Here is a 21,383-nt window from a genome sequence, read left to right as displayed (position 1 = left end):
AAAAGTAATCTTAAAGTATTTTTGTTATAGAGCGGGATGACAATTAGCCCTACTTAAAACAGAAACAGCAGAAGGAATAACATCTTTCGATGCCTATTATTGAATTTCCAAATTACAAATTTAAAGCGCACTTACAAATTTTAAGTGTGTTTATACTGACAGCCGGAGAAGGCAATGGCAACCCACGCCAATACTCTTGCCTGGAAAATCCTATGGACAGAGGAGCCTGGTGGGCTGCAGTTCATGGGGTCGCTAAGAGTCGGACACGGCTGAGCAACTTCACTTTCACTTTTCACTTTCATGCATTGGAGAAGGAAATGGCAACCCACTCCAGTGTTCTTGTCTGGAGAATCCCAGGGATGGGGGAGCCTGGTGGGCTGTCGTCCATGGGGTCGCACAGAGTCGGACACGACTGAAGCGACTTAGCAGCAGCAGCAGCATGATGACAGAACATGGTCGTTCATTAATTTATTCCCAACTGCTTCAGTTCAGTTCAGTTCAGTCGCTCAGTCGTGTCCGACTCTTTGCGACCCCATGAATCGCAGCACACCAGGCCTCCCTGTCCATCACCAACTCCCAGAGTTCACTCAGATTCACATCCATCGTGTCAGTGATGCCATCCAGCCACCTCATCCTCGGTCGTCCCCTTCTCCTCCTGCCCCTAATCCCTCCCAGAATCAGAGTCTTGTCCAATGAGTCAACTCTTCGCATGAGGTGGCCAAAGTACTGGAGCTTCAGCTTTAGCATCATTCCTTCCAAAGAAATGCCAGGCCTGATCTCCTTCAGAATGGACTGGTTGGATCTCCTTGCAGTCCAAGGGACTCTCAAGAGTCTTTTCCAACACCACAGTTCAAAAGCATCAATTCTTCGGCGCTCAGCCTTCCTCACAGTCCAACTCTCACATCCATACATGACAACTGGGAAAACCATAGCCTTGACTAGATGGACCTTAGTTGGCAAAGTAATATCTCTGCTTTTGAATATGCTATCTAGATTGGTCATAACTTTTCTTCCAAGGAGTAAGCGTCTTTTAATTTCATGGCTGCAGTCACCATCTGCGGTGATTTTGGAGCCCAAAAATATAAAGTCTGACACTGTTTCCACTGTTTCCCCATCTAGTTCCCATGAAGTGATGGGACCAGCTGCCATGATCTTCATTTTCTGAACGTTGAGGTTTAAGCCAACCTTTTCACTCTCCTCTTTCACTTTCATCAAGAGGCTTTTTAGTTCTTCTTCACTTTCTGCCATAAGGGTGGTGTCATCTGCATATCTGAGGTGATTGATATTTCTCCTGGCAATCTTGTTTCCAGCTTGTGTTTCTTCCAGTCCAGCGTTTCTCATGATGTACTCTGCATATAAGTTAAATAAGCAGGGTGACAGTATACAGCCTTGACGTACTCCTTTTCCTATTTGGAACCAGTCTGTTGTTCCATGTCCAGTTCTAACTGTTGCTTCCTGACCTGCATAGAGATTTCTCAAGAGGCAGGTCAGGTGGTCTGGTATTCCCATCTCTCTCAGAATTTTCCAGTTTATTGTGATCCACACAGTCAAAGGCAGCACTGCTTGAGTCAGACAAGATGCTTGCTTATACTCTGCTGCTGTGCTGCTAAGTCGCTTCAGGTGTGTCCGACTCTGTGCGACCCCATAGACAACAGCCCACCAGGCTCCACCCTCCCTGGGATTCTCCAGACAAGAACACTGGAGTGGGCTGCCATTTCCTTCTCCAATGCATGAAAGTGAAAAGTGACAGTGAAGTCACTCAGTCGTATCTGACTCTTAGCGACCCCATGGACTGTAGCCCACCAGGCTCCTCCGTTCATGGGATTTTCCAGGCAAGAGTACTGGAGTGGGGTATCATTGTACTTTGTTTATTGAATGTTTGGCATTTGACTTTAACTTTCAGATTTGTTTACAATGTAATATTTTGTTTAAACAAAGAAAATGTTCTTTTTTCACTTGTTTAAAAATATGTATTTTTGCATTTTGGGAAATTAATTCCATCATGATAAGTCTTAGGAGCAAAGCTAGTGGAAGTGATAGAATTTCAGCTGAGCAATTTAAAATCCTAAAAGATGTAGCTGTTAAAGTGCTGCATTCAATAAGTCAGTAAATTTGGAAAACTCAGCAGTGGCCACGGGACTGGGAAAAAGTTTTCATTCCAATCCCAAAGAAGGGCAATGCCAAAGAATGTTCAAACTACCACCAAGTTGCCCTCATTTTCACGTGCTAGCAAGGTTATTATGCTCAAAATCCTTAAAGCTAGGCTTCAGCAATATGTGAATCAAGAATTTCCAGATGTAAAATGGGGGTTTAGAAAAGGTAGAGGAACCAAAGATCAAATTGCCAACGTTCAATGGGTCGTAGAGGAAGCAAGGGAATTCAAGAAAAACATCTACTTCTGCCTCATGTACTACGCTAAGCCTTCACACTGTGAAGGCTTAGCAACAAAGTCTGGACAATTCTTAAAATGATGGGAATACCGGACCACTTTACAAGTCTCCTGAGAAACCTGAATGCAGGTCAAGAAGAAACAGTTGGGGACTTCCCTGGTGGTCCAGTGGTTAAGAATCTGCTTTGCAATGCAGGGGACACAGTTTCAATCCCTGGTCAGAGAATTAAGATCCCACATGCCTTGGAGCAACTAAGCCCATACACTGCAACTCCTAAGTCCATGTGCCACAACTAGAGAGTCTGTGCACCACAACAGAAGACTCCACATAATGCAATGAAGACCTGATACAACCAAATAAATAGTTTAAAAAAAGAAGAAGCAACAGTTAGAACTGAACATGGAACAATAGACTGGTTCAAAATTAGGAAAGCTGTATGTCAAGGCTGTATATTGTCACCCTGCTTATTTAACTTCTATGCAAAGCACACCATGCAAAATTCTGGGCAGGATGAATCACAAGCTGGAATCAAGATTACTGGGAGAACTATCAACAACCTCAGATATGCAGATGATACCACTCTAATGGCAGAAAATGAAGAGGAACTAAAGAGCTCTTGATGAAGGTGAAAGACGAGAGTGAAAAAGCTGGCTTAAAATTGAACATTCAAAAAACTAAGATCATGGCATCTGGTTCCATCACTTCATCGCAATTAGAAGGGGAAAAAGTGAAAGCAGTGACAGATTTTGTTTTCTTGGGCTCCAAAATCACTGCAGGTGGTGACTGCAGGCATGAAATTTCTTTGCTCTTTGAATGAAAAACTATAACAAATCTAGAAAGCAAATTAAAAAGCAGAGACATCACTTTGCCAACACAGTCAAAGCTACAGTTTTTCCGATTGTCATGTATGGACGTGGGAGTTAGTCCGTAAAGAAGGCTGAGCACCGAAGAATTGGTACCTTTGAATTGTGGTGCTAGAGAAAACTCTTGAGTCTCTTGGACTTCAAAGAGATCAAACCAGTCAATCCTAAAGGAAATTAACCCTGAATATTCATTGGAAGGACTGATGCTAAAGCTGAAGCTCCAATACTTTTGTCATCTGATGCAAAGAGCTGACTCATTGGAAAAGACCTTGATGCTGGGAAAGACTGAAGGTAAAAGAAGAGGGGAGCAGAGGATGAGATGGATAGATAGCATCATTGACTCAATTGACATATATCTGAGCAAACTCTAGGAGACAGTGGAGGTCAGGTAAGCCTGGAGTACTGCAGTCCATGGGGTCATAGAGTCAGACACGACTTAGTGACTGAACAACAGAAATGAACAACAATGGAGAGTTATCAGATACTACAGAATAAAGGGCAACTACATAATTCATCTCTGTTTGACCACAGTGAATGGGAATTTGTGACTTTTCTAGGGACTAAGTAGTTCATAGAAACTTTTAACTGAGAATTCTTTTTTCTACTAACCCCCAAATTTTCTTGTTCCTTCAGCTGACATACTCTGGTCCTGCTGTGTCTGGAGACACCTAGAATGAAACCAGTTTTTTTTGCAGAATATGGGTCTGTGATCCTTGATGCATAATTCCAAATCCAAATGGCTTCAAAAACTGGAAATTATTTTGTACTCTTAGCACAAACTTATTTCAGTTCAGTTCAGTCACTCAGGAGTCTTCTCCAGAACCACAGGTCAAAAGTATCAATTCTTCGGCACTCAACTTTCTTTATAGTCCAATTCTCACATCCATACATGACTACTGGAAAAACTATTGCTCTGACTAGATGGACCTTTGTTGGCGAAGTAATGTCTCTGCTTTTTAATATGCTGTCTAGGTTGGTCATAGCTTTTCTTCCAAGGAGCAAGCATCTTTTGATTTCATGGCTGCAGTCACCATCTGCAGTGATTTTGGAGCCCCCAGAAATAAAGTCTGTCACTATTTCCATTGTTTCCCCATCTATTTGCCATGAAGTGATGGGACCAGATGCCATGATCTTAGTTTTCTGAATACTGAGTTTTAAGCCAACTTTTTCACTCTCCTCTTTCACTTTCATCAAGAGGCTCTTTAATTCTTCTTTGCTTTCTGCCATAACGGTGGTATCATCTGCCTATCTGAGGTTATTGATATTTCTCCCAGCATTCTTGATTCCAGCTTTTGCTTCATCCAGCCTGACATTTTGCATGATGTACTCTGCATATAAGTTAAATAAGCAAGGTGACAATATACAGCCTTGACATACTCCTTTCCCTATTTGGAAGCAGTCTGTTTTCCCACGTCCAGTTCTAACTGTTGCTTCTTAACCTGTGTACAGATTTCTCAGGAGGCAGGTCAGATGGTCTAGTATTCCCATCTCTTTAAGAATTTTCCACAGTTTGCTGTGATTCCTATAGTCAAAGGCTTTGGAGTAATCAGTAAAGCTGAAATAGATGTATTTTTCTGGAACTCTCTTGCTTTTTTGATGATCCAGCGGATGTTGGCAATTTGATCTCTGGTTCCTCTGCCTTTTCTAAATCCAGCTTGAACATCTGGGAGTTCACTGTTCATGTACTGTTGAAACCTGGCTTGGAGAATTTTGAGCATTAGTTTGTGTGTGAGATGAGTGCAATTGTGCAGTGGTTTGATCACTCCTTCACATTGCCTTTCTTTGGGATTGGAATGAAAATTGACCTTATTTAGCAGTAGGTAAAGTTATTAAATGACCATTAAAAGCTACTTTTAGCCTTTAATGAATTTAACATGATTATATATATGTTTAATTATGAAATATGAAAATCTACTGCAGATGGGGCTTCCCTGGTGGCTCAGTGGCAAAGAATCTGCCTGCCCTGCAGGAGACTTGGGTGCAATCCCTGGGTCAGGAAGATCCCCTGGAGAAGGAAATGGCAATCCATTCCAGCATTTTTGCCTGAGAATCCCAAGGACAGAAGAGCCCGGCAGGCCAAAGTCCATGTGGTTGCAAGAGTTGGACACAACTTAGCAACTGAACTGCCACATTGCAGATTCCCACCACAGTGCCGCAGATCTTTGTAGTACACAGCACAGATATCATATTACTTCTACAAAAGTAAAAGAAAATCTTACTTGTGAAACATACCTCATCTAGCACTTCCTTTGAGGGTATGTTTTTGTTGCTGTTCAGTCGCCCAGACTCTTTGCGACCCCATGGCCTGCATCATGCCAGGCCTCCCTGTCCGTTACCATCTCCCAAAGTTTGCCCAAGTTTGTGTTCATTGCTTTGGTGATCCCACCCAGCCATCTCATCCTCTGATGCCTTCTCCTTCTGCCCTCAATCTTTCCCAGCATCAGGGACTTTTCCATTGAGTCAGCTGTTTGCTTCAGATGACCAAAATACTAGAGCTTCAGCTTCAGCAACAGTCCTTCCTATGAATATTCAGGGTTGATTTCCTTTAAGAATTGATTGGTTTGATCTTCTTGCTGTCCAAGGGACTTTTAGGAGTCTTCTGCGCACCACAGTTCAAAGGCATCTAGTCTTTGGCACTCTGTCTTCTTTACGGTCCAACTCTCACAATTGCACGTGACCACTGGGAAGACCTTAGCCTTGACTATATGGACTTTTGTCGGCAGAATAAAATCTCTGCTTTTCCACACACAGTCTAGGTTTGTCATAGCTTTACTGCCAAGAAGCAATCGTCTTCTGATTTTATCTGCAGTGATTTTAGATCCCAAGAAAAGGAAATCTGTCACTACTTCCATGTTTTCCCCTTCTATTTGCCATGAAGTAATGAGACCGGTTGCCATGATCTCAGTTTTTATAGTATATTTAGTTTTAAGCCAGTTTTTTCACTCTCCTCCTTTGCCCTCATCAGGAGGCTCTTTAGTTCCTCTTTGCTTTCTGCCATTAGAGTGATATTATCTGCATATCTGAGGATGTTGATGTTTCTCCCACCTATCTTAATTCTGATTTGTAACTCATCCAGCCCGACATTTCTCATGATGTGCTCAGCATATAGGTTAATCAAACAGGGTGACCCCAGACAGCCCTGTTCTACTCCTTTCTCAATCTTGAGCCAATCAGTTGTTCTATACAGGGTTCTAACTCTTGCTTCTTGACCTGCATACAAGTTTCTCAGAAGACAGGTAAGACGGTCTGGTAGTCCCATCTCTTTAGAGCTTTCCACAGTTTGTTATGCTCCACACAGTCAAAGGCTTTAGTGTAGTCAACGAAACAGAGGTAGATGTTTTTCTGGAATTCCCTTGCTTTCTCCATGATCCAGCAAATATTGGCAATTTGATCTCTGGTTCCTCTGCCTTTTCTAAACCCAGCTTGAACATCTGGAAGTTCTTGGCTCGCATAATGCTGAAGCCTAGCAAGTGACATTTAAGCATGATTTTACTAGCATGGGAGTTGAGTGCAATTGTCCAGTGGTTAGTACTACCCTTCTTGGGAAGTAGAATGAGGCTTGCCCTTTTCCAGTCCTGTGGCCACTGCTAAGTCTTCCATATTTGCTGACATATTGAATGCAACACCTTGTTGCCATCATCCTTTAGGGTTTTGAATAGCTTTCCTGGAATTCCATCACATCCACTAGCTTTATTAACAGTGATGCTGTCTAAGGCCCACTTGACTTCACACTCCCGAATGTCTGGCTCTGGGTGACTGACCGCACCATCGCATGTGAGGGTATACAGGCTTATAGAAATTTTCAATTTTTCAAAACTAATGTGTCTTTCCTTACTCTTATTGATCTGGAAAACTACTTCATAAAGACTTATAACTGGCATTTTTATTTTATCTTTTAATTTTTACCTTACATTGGATTATAGTTGATTTACAATGTTGTATCAGTTTCAGATGTACAACAAAGTGATACAATGTATGTACATGTACATGTGTATATACGTTCATGTGTATATATATGCATATACATGAATCTGTGTATATGTGTGTGCTCAGTTGCTCAATCATGTCCGATGCTTTGCGGCCCATGCACTGTGGCCCACCAGGCTCCTCTGTCCATGGAATTTTCCAGCCAGAATACTGAAGTGGGTTGCCATTTCCTCCTCCCAGGGCTCTTCCCAACCCAGAGACTGAACCTGTGTCTCTTGTATCCCCTGCATTGGTAGGTGGATTCGTTACCACTAGTGCGGTCTGGGAAACCCAAACATGTATCTAATACTTTTCAAATTATTTTCCCATCTAGGTTATTACAGAATATTGAGCCAAGTTCCCTGTGCTACATAGTAAGTCCTTGTTGGTTACCTATTTTAAATATAACAGTGTGTTTATAACTGGTATTTTTAGCTCATGTTTTCTACTCAATAAATGACAAAGAAAAGCTACATACTTGATAGTACTGTGCCCTGCAATATTTTTTCTATAGGACATGGAACCCTATATCAATTTGTGCAGGCATTTTTATGTGGATGAGAAGACAAGTGAAAAGAAAAGCTTAAACCATGGCTGGATCATAGCAGTCTTACACTTGGACAGTCTCTGATGTAATATTTGATCAATATACTATTATTAACCTTATAGAGATAGATGTCTGTGCCTATTTTGGGGGGCATACCACTGGAATCAAATATTATTATCCCCACTTCACTGACAAGACACGTACGTTTAAGTGACCTTTTATGAACCCAAATTAAGATTAGAGTGTGTGGCCCTCAGGCTCCCAATTCATTTATTGTCAGTAGTCATGAGTTAAGCTTCCCCTTGTGGCTCAGCTGGTAAAGTATCCACCTGCCATGCAGGAGACCTGGGTTCAGTCACTGGGTTTGGAAGATCCCCTGGAGAAGGGAAAGACTACCCACTACAGTATTCTGGCCTGGAGAATTCCATGGACTGTATAGTCCATGGGGTCACAAAGAGTTGGACACAACTGAGAGACTTTCACTTTCTTTCCTTTCATGAATTAAGCATCTAATGTGTACCACACTGCACCCTAAGAAGGATGGGGATGAAAGGAGAAAGATAATTCAGAGGTTAAATTTATTGGAAAGACTATACAACTTTTGAAGCTTTAGAAACCCTGTTGACATACACTGAGTATCCGTCAAGGAAGTATAGAGGTTTACTGGAAGCAAGGCCAGGGTGGTGCTGACACCTGGAATGCGACCTGCCCACAAGGACAAAGACTGCTGGAAGTCAGGCTCCCAATAAAGCAAGGATCTGGCAACTCCCAGGGTGGAGATGTGGTTCATGGTCTATGCTGACTGCACATTCTGTGCAAACGCCAGACAAATGGTAGGACTAGAGCACCCAGGAGGTTCACAAAGCAAGGTTTCAGCTGTCAGCCATGCAGATCAGAATCCTCTGAGGGCAGCAGGGCCCTGGATCTGGGTGCTGAGGTTCACTGAAAAGACTACACAAAAGCACAAGGCAGGCCTCATGAATCAACCACAGAAGAAAAACTGGTTATTAAAATGAGAACTCAGCATCGAAATTAAAGAAAAACTCAAGTCTACAGGTGAGGCAACAAGAGAAACTGGGGTTTGCAAGGTTCAGAACCATAATTAAGTTACCAGAAATGAGGACCTATGGGGGACTGAGGTCAACCCGAAACCTAGGATTAAATTAACATCCAAGATCTCATTGGTGGGAGAGTGGACCCAGGGTACAGTGGACAGTTCAGGACTCAGAAGTCCCAGAATTCAAAGGTGAGGCTTTGTTTATTTCATCAGCCTCACTTGGGGTGGGAGGTCGGGTGTAGCAGATGAGAGCTCTATGGGCTGAAGCAGTTCATAGAACTTCTACCTGAGTCAGGTTTGGACCTGAAACAGTGATGGCAACTAAGGCAGGACCAAAGGAGGATGCAGTGAATTTAGCTCTGAGGAGTAGGTGGGGAGAGGGCAGCCAGGCAGGGTAGTGAGAAGAAGCGGAGGATAAATCCGGTGGGTGTGATGTTTGCAATACCAGGAAAGCCAAGGCAGTGGTCTTTAAGGAATGGAACTGGTCATGGTTTGCAAGAGACAAATTCTGATCTGTATCTTAAAGGTCCTCAAATACCTGGATGCATTGAGAGAGGAAGAAGGATAAATTATGGAAGATAGTACCTGAGACACGTGGAGAAGCAGAAAGAGGCAAGGAACTGGGGCGGAATTTTGAAGAGCAATCTAGGTATCTTATGAGGCCACAATGGAAAGATAGATATTAGGTCAAATAGACAAAGGGAATAGGCAAATGTCAGGATGTGAACTTTAGAACCTGAATTGAGAGTGAACCGAATAGTAGTATTTTGTATAAGAAAATAAATGAAAATTGTTTGGAAAAGGGTGATGGACAGGGAGGCCTGGCGTGCTGCAATTCATGGGGTTGCAAAGAGTCGGACACGACTGAGCGACTGAACTGAACTGAACTGAACTGAGCATGAGTGAAAAAGGAAAGATTTTTGCTATTCCTGAATTAATTCCAGTTGCAACACTGTTATCCATGCTGCTGTCTGCCTTTTGTCTCCTGCTATGTGTTGGACCTGAAATATAAATAATGATCCCATCAGCTTGCCGGAGAAGGACAACACATAACTGGCCTCCCACTTCCACACATGGTCTTCTCCATTTCATACTTCACAAGGCAGCCAGGAGAAAAAGAATGAAATAATGCCATTTGTAGCAACACAGGCAGACCTAGAGGTGATCATACTAAGTGAAATAAGTCACACAGAGAAAGACAAATGCGACATCACTTATACTTGGAATCTTACAAAACAGAAATAGACCCACAGACATAGAGAACAAATGTATGGTTTTACCAAAGGTGAAAGAGGAAGGGAAGGGATCAATTAGGAATTTGGGATTAACAGATACTTACTATTATATGTAAAATAGATAAACAACAAGGACCTGCTGCAAAGCAGAGGGAACCATATTCAATATGTTGTAGGGAAAAGACTCTGATGCTGGAAAAGATGAAGGCAGGAGGAGAAGGGGACGACAGAGGACGAGATGGTTGGATGGCATCACTGACTCGATGGACATGAGTTTCAGTAAGCTCCGGAAGGCGTGCTGCAGTCCATGGGGTCACAGAGTCGGACACAGTTCACTGCATAACTTCTAATGGAAAAGAATCTGAAGAAGAGTATGTATGTACATATATGCGTGTGTGTCTATAACTGAATCACTTTGCTGTATTCCTGAAACTAACACAACATTGTAAATCAACCATGCTTCACTTAAAAAAAAAAAAGAAACTGTTTCATCTGTCAGGAATATAAACAGAAATGCCAAGCTGAAAACAAACATTTAGAAGAACACAAAGATCTTCAATCCTTTGTTTTATTTTACTGAAAATATAATTTATCAGAGAAATATATGTAATATCACATTAATATTATATCACATCAATATCACATTAATATTAGAAGAGAGTCTTTTAATGATAAGTTTGGGCTTAATTTCTAAGTCTCCACTCTAGGAAAGGATCGCTTTTAAACTTTTTGTTGTTGTTGCTCAGTTGCTCAGTCATGTCTGGCTCTTTGCAACACCATGCGCTGTAGCACGCCAGGCTTCCCTGTCCTCCACCATCTCCTGAAGCTTGCTCAAACTCATGTCCTTTGAGTCAGTAATGCCATCCAACCGTCTCATCCTCTGTCGTTCTCTTCTTCTCCTGCCTTCCATCTTTCCCAGCATCAGGGTCTTTTCTAACAATTGGGCTCTTCGCATCAGATGGCCAAAGTATTAGAGTTTCACCTTTAGCATCAGTCCTTCCAATGAATATTCAGCATTGATTTCCTTTAGGATTGACTGGTTAAACTTTGCCTAACCGTAAAAGAAAGAAGTGTCCACCACCTTCTCAGATACTCTTATACCTGGACCTCTCCGGTTAAAAAACATTTTTTTAAGAAGTTAATGGAAATTTGCCCAAAGTGAAATCGAGACACCTGTAGGGGGCTATTTATATCTGAGAAACACTAAAAGACTGAGTTAAATCCCCTCCTTTCTGATCCTGATGGTACTTGAAAGTCCCATTAATAGGTTCCCCCAGGGCATTCCAGCAATGTGTGTTGTAACAGGGCTAAGTACTGATCCTCACACCTTTTCTGGCTAATTCAGATTCTCATTTGGCAGCATGAAAGTCTGGCTGAGACCGCCCTTGTCGGAGTTCAGTTCCTGTTGGCTTTTTTCACTTGGAGAGTTGCTTATCCTTTCTGAGTATCTATTTCCTTATTTGTGAGATGCTGGAAATAAAGACACTTGACTTATAAGACTCACAGAAGGATTGGTGCAAATAAAAAGGCTTTGCAATTTACAAAACATTGTACAAATGCAGGACAGAAGTCAGAAGCTGGATTCCAGAGCTAGACGGCTGTGTGAGTTTGGGCCATTTAATGAACAGCCCTGGCCCTGCAAATCCTCAGCTGGATAATTAGGATGATGAGAGAACAGGGTTTTTATGAAGAGAACATAAGATAATGTCTACAAAGTAGTTAGAACACAGCTTACCATATAGTAAACGCCATACAAGAGTCTGAGATAATGATTCTAACATTGATGATGAGGTGGTGATGCTGTAAATATTGCCTATTAGTATTATCGGACAGGCTATAGGACAGATAACGAATGTAAGCTCTGGAGTCAAATTTGAGTTTAAATCCAAAACCTCGGAGATCAAAAGCAAGTTTCTTAAAAAAAAAATTATTTCAGCATTGGGGTACAGCTGATTAAAAATGTTGTGATAGTTGCAGGTGAACAGTGAAGGGATTCAGCCATATCTGCGCATGTACTCCTTTGAGTCTTTAGGTTTTCTATAATCCCTAAAGTGATGGATAATATAATAACAGTAATAATAAAAAGTAGTCTTAAGGGAAAGAATTAAAAAGAGGATGCAATAATACTTTTTAAATTACTTTTCTATCAGAAGCAGTGTAGCATAGTGGTTAAGAACTCAAGAGTCAAAAGATTAAGGGTTGAATTTTTATCTCCTAGTCTTATAAGCAGGCTAATATCTAGCAATTTTCTTAATGCCCCAGCCTCTATTTCTTCACAAGAAAGAGTATACTTATATCAAAGGATAATCGTAAGGACTAAATAAGGTAATAATGTATATAAGGTATGTGTCTAATTCCTGGTCCTAGCTTAGTTTTAAAATCTGTGATGACTGATGTGCTCATTGCCACTCAGGCTTTCATGACCGAGGTCAAGGAAAAAGTTGAGGTGAGCATACATCTGATATCTTTGGAAGGAATGGTGTATGTCTCACTGCAGAAAATAGGGACCCTGTTCTCGGGAGGGACATCCTAGTTTGGGAGTCTCAAGGGGCAGCTCCTTGAAAACCAAGAAGAACCAAATAGTGAGCAACAAAATAGGGGAAAAAGAGGCACCAATGATCACCCCAGGTCACCTTGTACCACAGTGTAGTCTAGGCTTCAGCTAAAGAAAGCTTGGAGACAGAGCAAAATGAATGGCTGCCCTCACAATTCAGAACAGGCATATTTTCACTTGGGTCTGAATCAAAACCAGAAGAAGCATAAAGTGCAGGCAGATTGGAATGTTCCAACAGAACTGAGCACACGCGCTCAGGCTACCACTAACTTAGCCATGCGAATTCTTGCAAAAATGCGGCCCTCCCAGAACAATATTTTCCCCATCTGTTAAATAACGTGTTTAAGACCAGATGGTACTTACAATCTCCTTCTGTTCAACAGTAGATGAATTTGCAAGCAAGAAAGTCGTTTTAAGTAACTCCACCAGATTCAGGTCTTTCATTGTTCACTTTGCTCTCAGACCTAAAAGGTAAGACTCTTTTTTTTTGCATCAACAGTTAAGTTCAGACCCTCCTTAAAGGTCCTTTTAGCAATAGTGGGGTACAGTATTGGGTGAATGCTGGAATCCGGTACACCCAACTAAACAGCCAAATAATCAGTCAAAATCAGAATTCTCCCTGAAGGTGAGGACTCAGAGAGAAGGGCACAAGGTGAGGTGAATACGCCTTCAGGAACACAGATCTGAATCAAGTCACGGAGCAAAGAGGGAAAACCAGGGGGTGAGGAGAGTCCAGAGAAGAGAGGGAAAAGAGGAGACTCAGTCAGTCTCAGAGGCAGGAGGGGAAGACGGTGATCGTGTGAGAATAGAAAGTTGATGATTTTTTCTTTCAAATTAATAAAATATAGACAGAAGTATTACATATATATGCAGAAGTACTATATATATTAGAGAAGGAAATGGCAACTCACTCCAGTATTCTTGCCTGGAATATCCCATGGACAGAGGAGCCTGGTGGGGATTGTTCATAGGACCACAAAGAGTCAGACACGACTGAGTGACTAAGCACATACTATATATATATATGCAGAAGTACCATATTTATATGCAGAAGTATATGTGTATATGTGTGTGTGTGTGTGTGTGTGTGTGTGTGTGATAGCACCAAGACATTTTTTAATTAAGGACTAGAAAAGAAATAGTTCAATGTCAACCAAGTCACAGCAATTGCAACTGAGAGAGAGATACTGCACAACATGTGGCTGGTTAGGAGACAGACACTCCCTCAGCAGAGCAGTTTCCATGGCTTGCAAAGCTACTCCAGATCCAAGTCAAAAAATCTTCCAGGTGCTCATCTTGAAACAAGTCCGATCCGTCATCAGAGTCTATCAGGTCACTGTCTCTGACCCGCTTTCCCTAAAATTAAATTTTTAATTTTAATTTAAAAAAATAAAATGTTTTTGAAATTTTATTTTGTTTTTCTGGCCCCTTCCTCCCAAACCCCCTCCATCAGGAAATGTGCTCTTTGAACATCAGAAGGGAAGCCAGTGCGTCTGGTTCGGAGCCTGGTCCGGGTGCCGGGAGTGTAGGGATTCTCAGCGAGACAAAAAGGACGCAGGTGGAGTCCGCCAGGTACCCTCGATGGCCCTGGGGGTTGTGGGGGCGGGGAGTGGGTCCAGGGCCTGACTGAGGGGCGGGGTGAGGATGCGCTGGGCGCCTGGAGCAGCGGGGAGGGTCAGGGATGGACCATAACCAGGCCCCACCCACTGCTGGCCCCCACCCGCCCCCACCACCCGGCAACTCTTCCCAGAGGAAGCCTGATCTTGCTGGACCTTAGCAAACTCCTTGGTACCTCAGGGGCTGCAGACCCCTCCTTTGAAATTCATTCCTAAGAAATCTGGTTCAAAATGCCTATCAAGCACACCCCGATCATCACTGATTCTGCAAGAATTCTGTGATGTTTAATTTCTTGAGTTGGGTGGCGGCTGCTGGGCGTATGTCCCTCTCTATTACTCTTTAATATCTGAAATACATTATACTTAATCTATAAAGGAAAAGCTAGAGAGTTTTTTTTTGGGGGGGAATTATTTTTATGAAATAGGCTTAGAAGAAGGGGAAAATTCCATATATTGTTTTAAAGAGAACTAAAAGCATTTATTTGCGAAGGAAATGGCAACCCACTCCAGTGTTCTTGCCTGGGAAATCCCGCAGACAGGTGGGCTAGAGTCCATGGGGTCGCAAAAGAGTCGGACACGACTGAGCACGCACAAATGTCTGTTAGGTAACCTACTCACCCTGCTCTGAACTGCAGCCATCCCACCCACCCTCCGTCGCATCCATCCCGGGCACCACAGAGCACTGAGCTGAGCTCCCTGCGCCACACAGCGGCGAGCTCAGCTCTCTGGTTTACACACGGTCGTGTATGCACGTCAATGCTACCCTCTCAGGCCATCCCACCCCTCTTCCCACTGTGTTGACACCTCTGTTCTCTGCCTCCGCTTCTCTACTCCTGCTCTGCATATAGGTTCATCTGAACCGTTTTTCTAGATTCCACAAATATGCGCTAATATACGATATTTGTCTTTCTCTTTTTGACTTACTTCACGCTGCTTGTTTTTTATAGGATTTGAAGCATTTCTAATTTTGTTATTTTCTAGAGAAGCCATCACCTTGATTGCCTAATGCCTTATTAAAGGCAACTTCTCTCTTTTAATTTTAATATTTTAACGTTAATGAAGATCCAATTCTGAGGATTCAGAAACATCTGCAGACTGTATTTTAGAGTTATATGAACTGTAATCAGTAGGCTTTTTTTTTTTAATGACTTCTTCTTTGTTGAATGACTGTTCCATCATTCAACAAATATTTATTGAGCAACATGACTTTCTTCCTTATTGTGTCTCCTGGGTGGAGAAAAATATTTCTCCACACAGTTATAAATTATCCTTCAAACCAGCCATTTCAAACTACATTTCCGTATTTGTTGCTATCACCAGGGCAAATGTCAAACCTAAAACAAGGAGATCAAACCAGTCAATTGTAAAGGAAATCAGTCCTGAATATTCATTGGAAGGACTGATGTTGAAGCCGAAACTCCAATACTTTGGCCACCTGATGTGAACTGACTCATTTGAAAAGACCCTGATGCTGGGGAAGATTGAAGGCAGGAGGAGATGGGGACGACAGAGGATGAGATGGTTGGATGGCATCACCAACTCGATGGACATGAGTCTGAGCAAGCTCTGGAAGTTGGTGATGGACGGGGAAGCCTGGCGTGCTGCAGTCCATGGGGTCACAAAGAGTCGTACACAACTGAGTGACTGAACTGAACTGAAATATAGGGTTAGCTCTTCAGTATGAAAAAAGGATCTGTCAAAACGATGTCTATACGAACCAAGTTTTCTTATTTCTTTGTTGGCCCTTTAGCATATATTTAAGATTAATTTCTGATTTTCAAGGATATTAGAATTATTTGGGTTATGAAAGCTTTAGAATTGGCCTCAAAAAACAATGAATTATACACCAAAATCTAGACATCAGATTTTTTAAAATGTTTTTAAAAGTAGCTAAAGTTATGCATAGTTACAACTGCATATTATTATGATTATAGTTATCTATTCCCAGGAAAATACTGATATTTTAGATTAATAATTAATAACACAGAGTAAAAAATTCAACAATGACTACAGATAGTACAAAAGTAGATCAGATTTCTGATTTATAGATAATCTCTGACAAGTTAATAAATTGCCTTTCCCTTACCAGTTATATTCACTGTAGTGGAACTGCTGCTGCTGCTGCTAAGTCACGTCAGGCGTGTCCGACTCTGTGCGACCCCATAGACGGCAGCCCACCAGGCTCCCCCGTCCCTGGGATTCTCCAGGCAAGAACACTGGAGTGGGTTGCCATTTCCTTCTGCAATGCATGAAAGTGAAAAGTGAAAGTGAAGTTGCTCAGGCATGTCCTACTCTTAGCGACCCCATGGACTACGGCCCACCAGGCTCCTCCGTCCATGGGTGGAAGCAAATTAACATAGCTCAAAGCCTCTAGGAGTCATCTGGCAAAGTTGAGAGACACTTATAATTATCGCAAATAAGGAGGGGTTGAGGCTTCCCCAGTGACTCAGCAGTAAAGAATCTGTCTGCAATGCAGGAGACATGGGAGAGAGACATAGGTTCAATCCCTTGGTCTGGAAGAGCCCCTGGAGTAGTAGCCCCTGGCAAACTACTCCAGTATTCTTGCCTGGGAAATCCCATGGACAGAGGAGCCTGGAGGGCTGCAGTCCAGGGACTCACAAAGAGTCAGACACGACTGAGCATGCACGCATAAGGAGGGGCTGCTATTGGCATCTACTGGTAGAGACCAGGAATGCTGTTAAACGTCCCCTAATAACAAAGAACTGCTCAACCCAAAATGTGAATAGTCCCAGGGCTGAGAAACTGCTCTTGCACATAAAAAGCATGAAAAAGCCATGGAAAAATGGAAAAGATAAGGAAAGGATTTGTTCCAAGGAGCAAGGAAATCATGATGTCTGCTCAGCAGTAAAACTAACCCATGATGCCATGTGTGGCCTCTGGGCAAGGGGGTTGTAAGGGGTCCACAAGATGTGAAAGTTTCCATAGTAATGAACATGACCATTGAATTTAATTCAATTGAAAGCAACTAGGTTATCATTAGCCAACCAAATGTATGGACTTTAAATAGAATAGGAATTAAACTGGATTGTGTTTGAAATCTGGCTACACACTTTGAAAGTACCGCTGCTGTGCTGTGCCCAGTCATGTCTCTTTGCCACCCCATGGACTGTAGCCCTCCAGGCTCCTCTGTCCATGGGATTTCCCAGGCAGGTCCCCTCTGATGCCAGGTGCAACCATGTGACTAAGTTCTGCATAATGAGGTATCAGCTGAGTAAAGTCAGCAGCAACAAAGTTAGTCATTGAAAAAGGAGGAGCATACATACCCCTTTTATTTTTTCACTTCTTGACAGCTGGGATGAGGACGTGGAGGTACATCATCTCAGGTCCTGTGTTAAGGACAACATCCTAAGGATGGTAGAGCAACAGGAGGCTAGGTGAGAAGACCGTGGATCAATTCCATACAGCAAACCTCAAGAGCAGCCTAAAGCACTGCCTTCTATGATATTGAGATCCACATCTTAATTTGGCACTACTGCTGCTGCTGCTGCTAAGTCGCTTCAGTCGTGTCCGACTCTGTGCGACCCCATAGACGGCAGCCTACCAGGCTCCCCGTCCCTGGGATTCTCCAGGCAAGAACACTAGAGTGGGTTGCCATTTCCTTGTCCAATGCATGAAAATGAAAAGTGAAAGTGAAGTCGCTCAGTCGTGTCCGACTCTTCACGACCCCATTGACTGCAGCCTACTAGGCTCCTCTGCCCATGGGATTTTCCAGGCAAGAGTACTGGAGTGGGGTGCCATTGTCTTCTCCGAATTTGGCACTAGGGTACCATAAACATCACCGACTCAATGGACATGAGTTTGAGCAAGTTCCAGGAAATGGTGAAGGACAGGGAAGCCTGACGTGCTCCAGTCAATGGGGTTGCAAGGGGATCGACACGACTGAGGAACTGAACAACAACATACCATAAACATAGAGCAAACAAGATCCCATAAGCATGTGATTGTACCTCTGTGTTATCCAGTAGCCTGAAAAGTGGTGCATCATTCTATTCAGTTCAGTTCAGTTGCTCAGTCATGTCTGACTCTTTGTGACCCCATGAATCACAGCACACCAGGCTTCCCTCTCCATCACCAACTCCTGGAGTCTACCCAAACCCATGTCCATTGAGTCAGTGATGTCATCCAACCATCTCATCCTCTGTCGTCCCCTTCTCCTCCTGCCCTCAATCTTTCCCAGCATCAGGGTCTTTTCCAATGAGTCAGGTCTTGGCATCAGGTGGCCAAAGTATTGGAGTTTCAGCTTCAACATCAGTCCTTCCAATGAACACCCAGGACTGATCTCCTTTAGGATGGACTGGTTGGATCTCCTTGCAGTCCAAGGGACTCTCAAGAGCCTTCTCCAACACCACAGTTCAAAAGCATCAGGTCTTTGGTGCTCAGCTTTCTTTATAGTCCAACTCTCACATCCATACATTACCACTGGACAAACCATAGCCTTGACTAGACAGACCTTTGTTGACAAAATAATGTCTCTGCTTTTTAATATCTATTCTATTTAACATCATTCTATTACTTCTGCAGAAACTTGTAATTGCCACCCTCAAAATCCTACATACATGACCCAATTATTAAGTTCCAAAGAAAATATAAAACTAAACCTTTACAAAATCATGTTATCATACAAAACCATGTATTGTGATTAAAATATTTTTAAGATTTTAAAGATTTCTTTTGATGTGGACCATTTTTAAAAATCTTTATTGAATTTGTTGCAATATTGCTTCTGTTTTATGCTTTGGTTTTTTTTGCACAAGACATGTGGAAGCTTAGCCCCCTGACCAGGGATAGAACCTGCACCCCCTGTGTTGGAAGGTAAAGTCTTAACCATGGGAAAGTTCCCTACATTCTGGCCCAGCTCTAAAAGATCATGATGGGCAAGGCTAGTGGAGGAAAAAAAGGAAGTTTTCATAGACAAGTAGAAAGGGAAAGCCTCAAAGAGAAGGATAGAGATTGATATCAATAGAAATAGGTCTGTCTGAGCAAATAGCAGAGAGAAATGTTATCGAATAATCCCAGGAAAATAGAAGTTAAATGACAGCATGAGAGTTTTGATATTTTATGTAGAAAGGGCAAGCCAGACAGGAAAATACTGTGAAATTATATTTGGATAATGAAAGTTAAACATGTTTACCCACTGATATAAGACACAGAAACTTTGTTGATTGAAATAAGCCTTGTTCAAAAGCATATATACTGTGAAATTACATTTATGTGAATAAAAGACAGTTAAAATTAATCTATGGTGAGAGAATTCGAAATGATAATTACCTCTGTGGAAATGGGGCACCGGTGTTAGGAATAAGGAATCTCTAGGGTGATGGACATTGTTAGATATTAATCTAGATAAATGTATGTGTGCTGTGCTCAGTTGTGGCCAATTTTTTGAGACCCAATGCGCTGTAGCTTGCCAGGCACCTCTGTCCATGGAGTTTTCCTGGCAAGAATACTGGGGCAGGTTGCCATTTCCTCCTCCAGAGGACCTTCCCGACCCAACAATCGAAACCACATCTCTTGTGTGTCCTTGCATTGGAAGATGGATTCTTTACCACTGTGCCACCTGGGAAGCCCAATCTAATATATACATACATGTATAAAATTTATTGAAAATTTAATTTTAAAAGAGGGAAACCAAAAACATTACACTTATACTTTATTCTATTGATATTTTTATTTATAATTTTAAGATAATGTTAGCTCATTAACTTTCAGCATTTATACTTTTTCAGTATAAACTTTAAAATAATATAAATTTTCTTCCAAATTTATTTGGAGGAAATATCATATTTTCATGACTATACAGATCTTAGAATCGTCTAATTTCTGTTTTTTATTTGACTCATAATTTACTTTGAAGTTTTTAAGGTATTCTCCAGTGTTAGGGCTCTTCTAGTTAACTTTTAAATTTTGCTTCTACCTTAATTCTGTATGATAAGAGAAAATGACTGGAATAATATGAATTCTGAAATTTATTGAGAATTATTTTATATGTGGTCAGTTTTTGCATGTGCTCCCTGTGAGTCTGAGAAACACATGTATTCACTTATTGTGAAGTGAGAAAACTATACATTGATTCACCCATTCAGGAGTTCTAACTTCTAAAACTGTACTTCAGTAAATCTGTGTTGCTTTAAACCATGAAGTTTATGGTAGTTACAGCAGCAACAGAAAACTAATACAGATATTGAGTTCCGGAAGTGGAGTACTGTGATAACAAATTCCTAAATAAATGGAAGTTGCTTTGGAATTAAGCAATGAAAAGAGGTTGGAAAAAATTTTGAGGGGCATGATACAAGAAGCTGAGATTGCCTTGAACAGATCTCAGATGATATATGGTTAACATCCATCTCTATGGATGCTAATAACTCTGCTTGTGCAGTTTCAGAAGCATGATAGAGGAGACCTATTTGTCTTAGAGAATAACTGAATCATCATAAACTGTTGATAGAAAAATGGATGTCAACAGTGCTGCTGGTGAGGGCTCAGGTGAAAATGAGAAGCACGCTGTTGGAAAGGAACAGAAACTGGATCCTTGTTATACGGTGGCATGAACTTAGCTGAACGGTATCCTTCACAATTTAGTTATGTGGAAAGCAGACTCATAGGCAATGAACTTGGACATTTAACTGAAGAGATTTCCAAGCAGAATGTTGAAGGTGTGAACTGGTTTGTCCTTATTTATAGTAAAATGCAAGAGGAAACAGAAATTTAGGGAAGAACTGTTAAGCATTAAAAAAGAAAAAATGAGGAGTTGATGATTTGGGAAATTCTCAGCCTGTCCAGATTGCAGAAGATGCTAAAAATAGGGGACTAACTGTTAGGAAAGCATGCTAGAAAGAGCCAGGAGTATAGTTGGACCACCTTTTACTAGTGCCTTGGAAGGAGAGAAAGTCAGAGTATTCAATCATAGAGACAGCTCTCTGGAGAACTTGCAAAATGCATGGATTCTCTCAATCATCTCAGCAGAAGCCAAGAACAGAGATTGGAATTTTTTCAGGAATGATCTGTGGCGGAATCGCTTGTCTAATGAAGTGACATACACAGAGGACCACGAGAACTCTTTAGCAGCAGAAACACTGCCAGTTTGGAATGCAAGGGAAAGAGACAGGATGAAATAAAAGAAGTTACTTGGACTCT

The sequence above is a fragment of the Capricornis sumatraensis genome, chromosome 21 (assembly GCF_032405125.1).
Source record: "Capricornis sumatraensis isolate serow.1 chromosome 21, serow.2, whole genome shotgun sequence".
Classification (NCBI taxonomy): Eukaryota; Metazoa; Chordata; class Mammalia; order Artiodactyla; family Bovidae; genus Capricornis; species Capricornis sumatraensis.
This window is presented reverse-complemented; position numbering follows the sequence as displayed.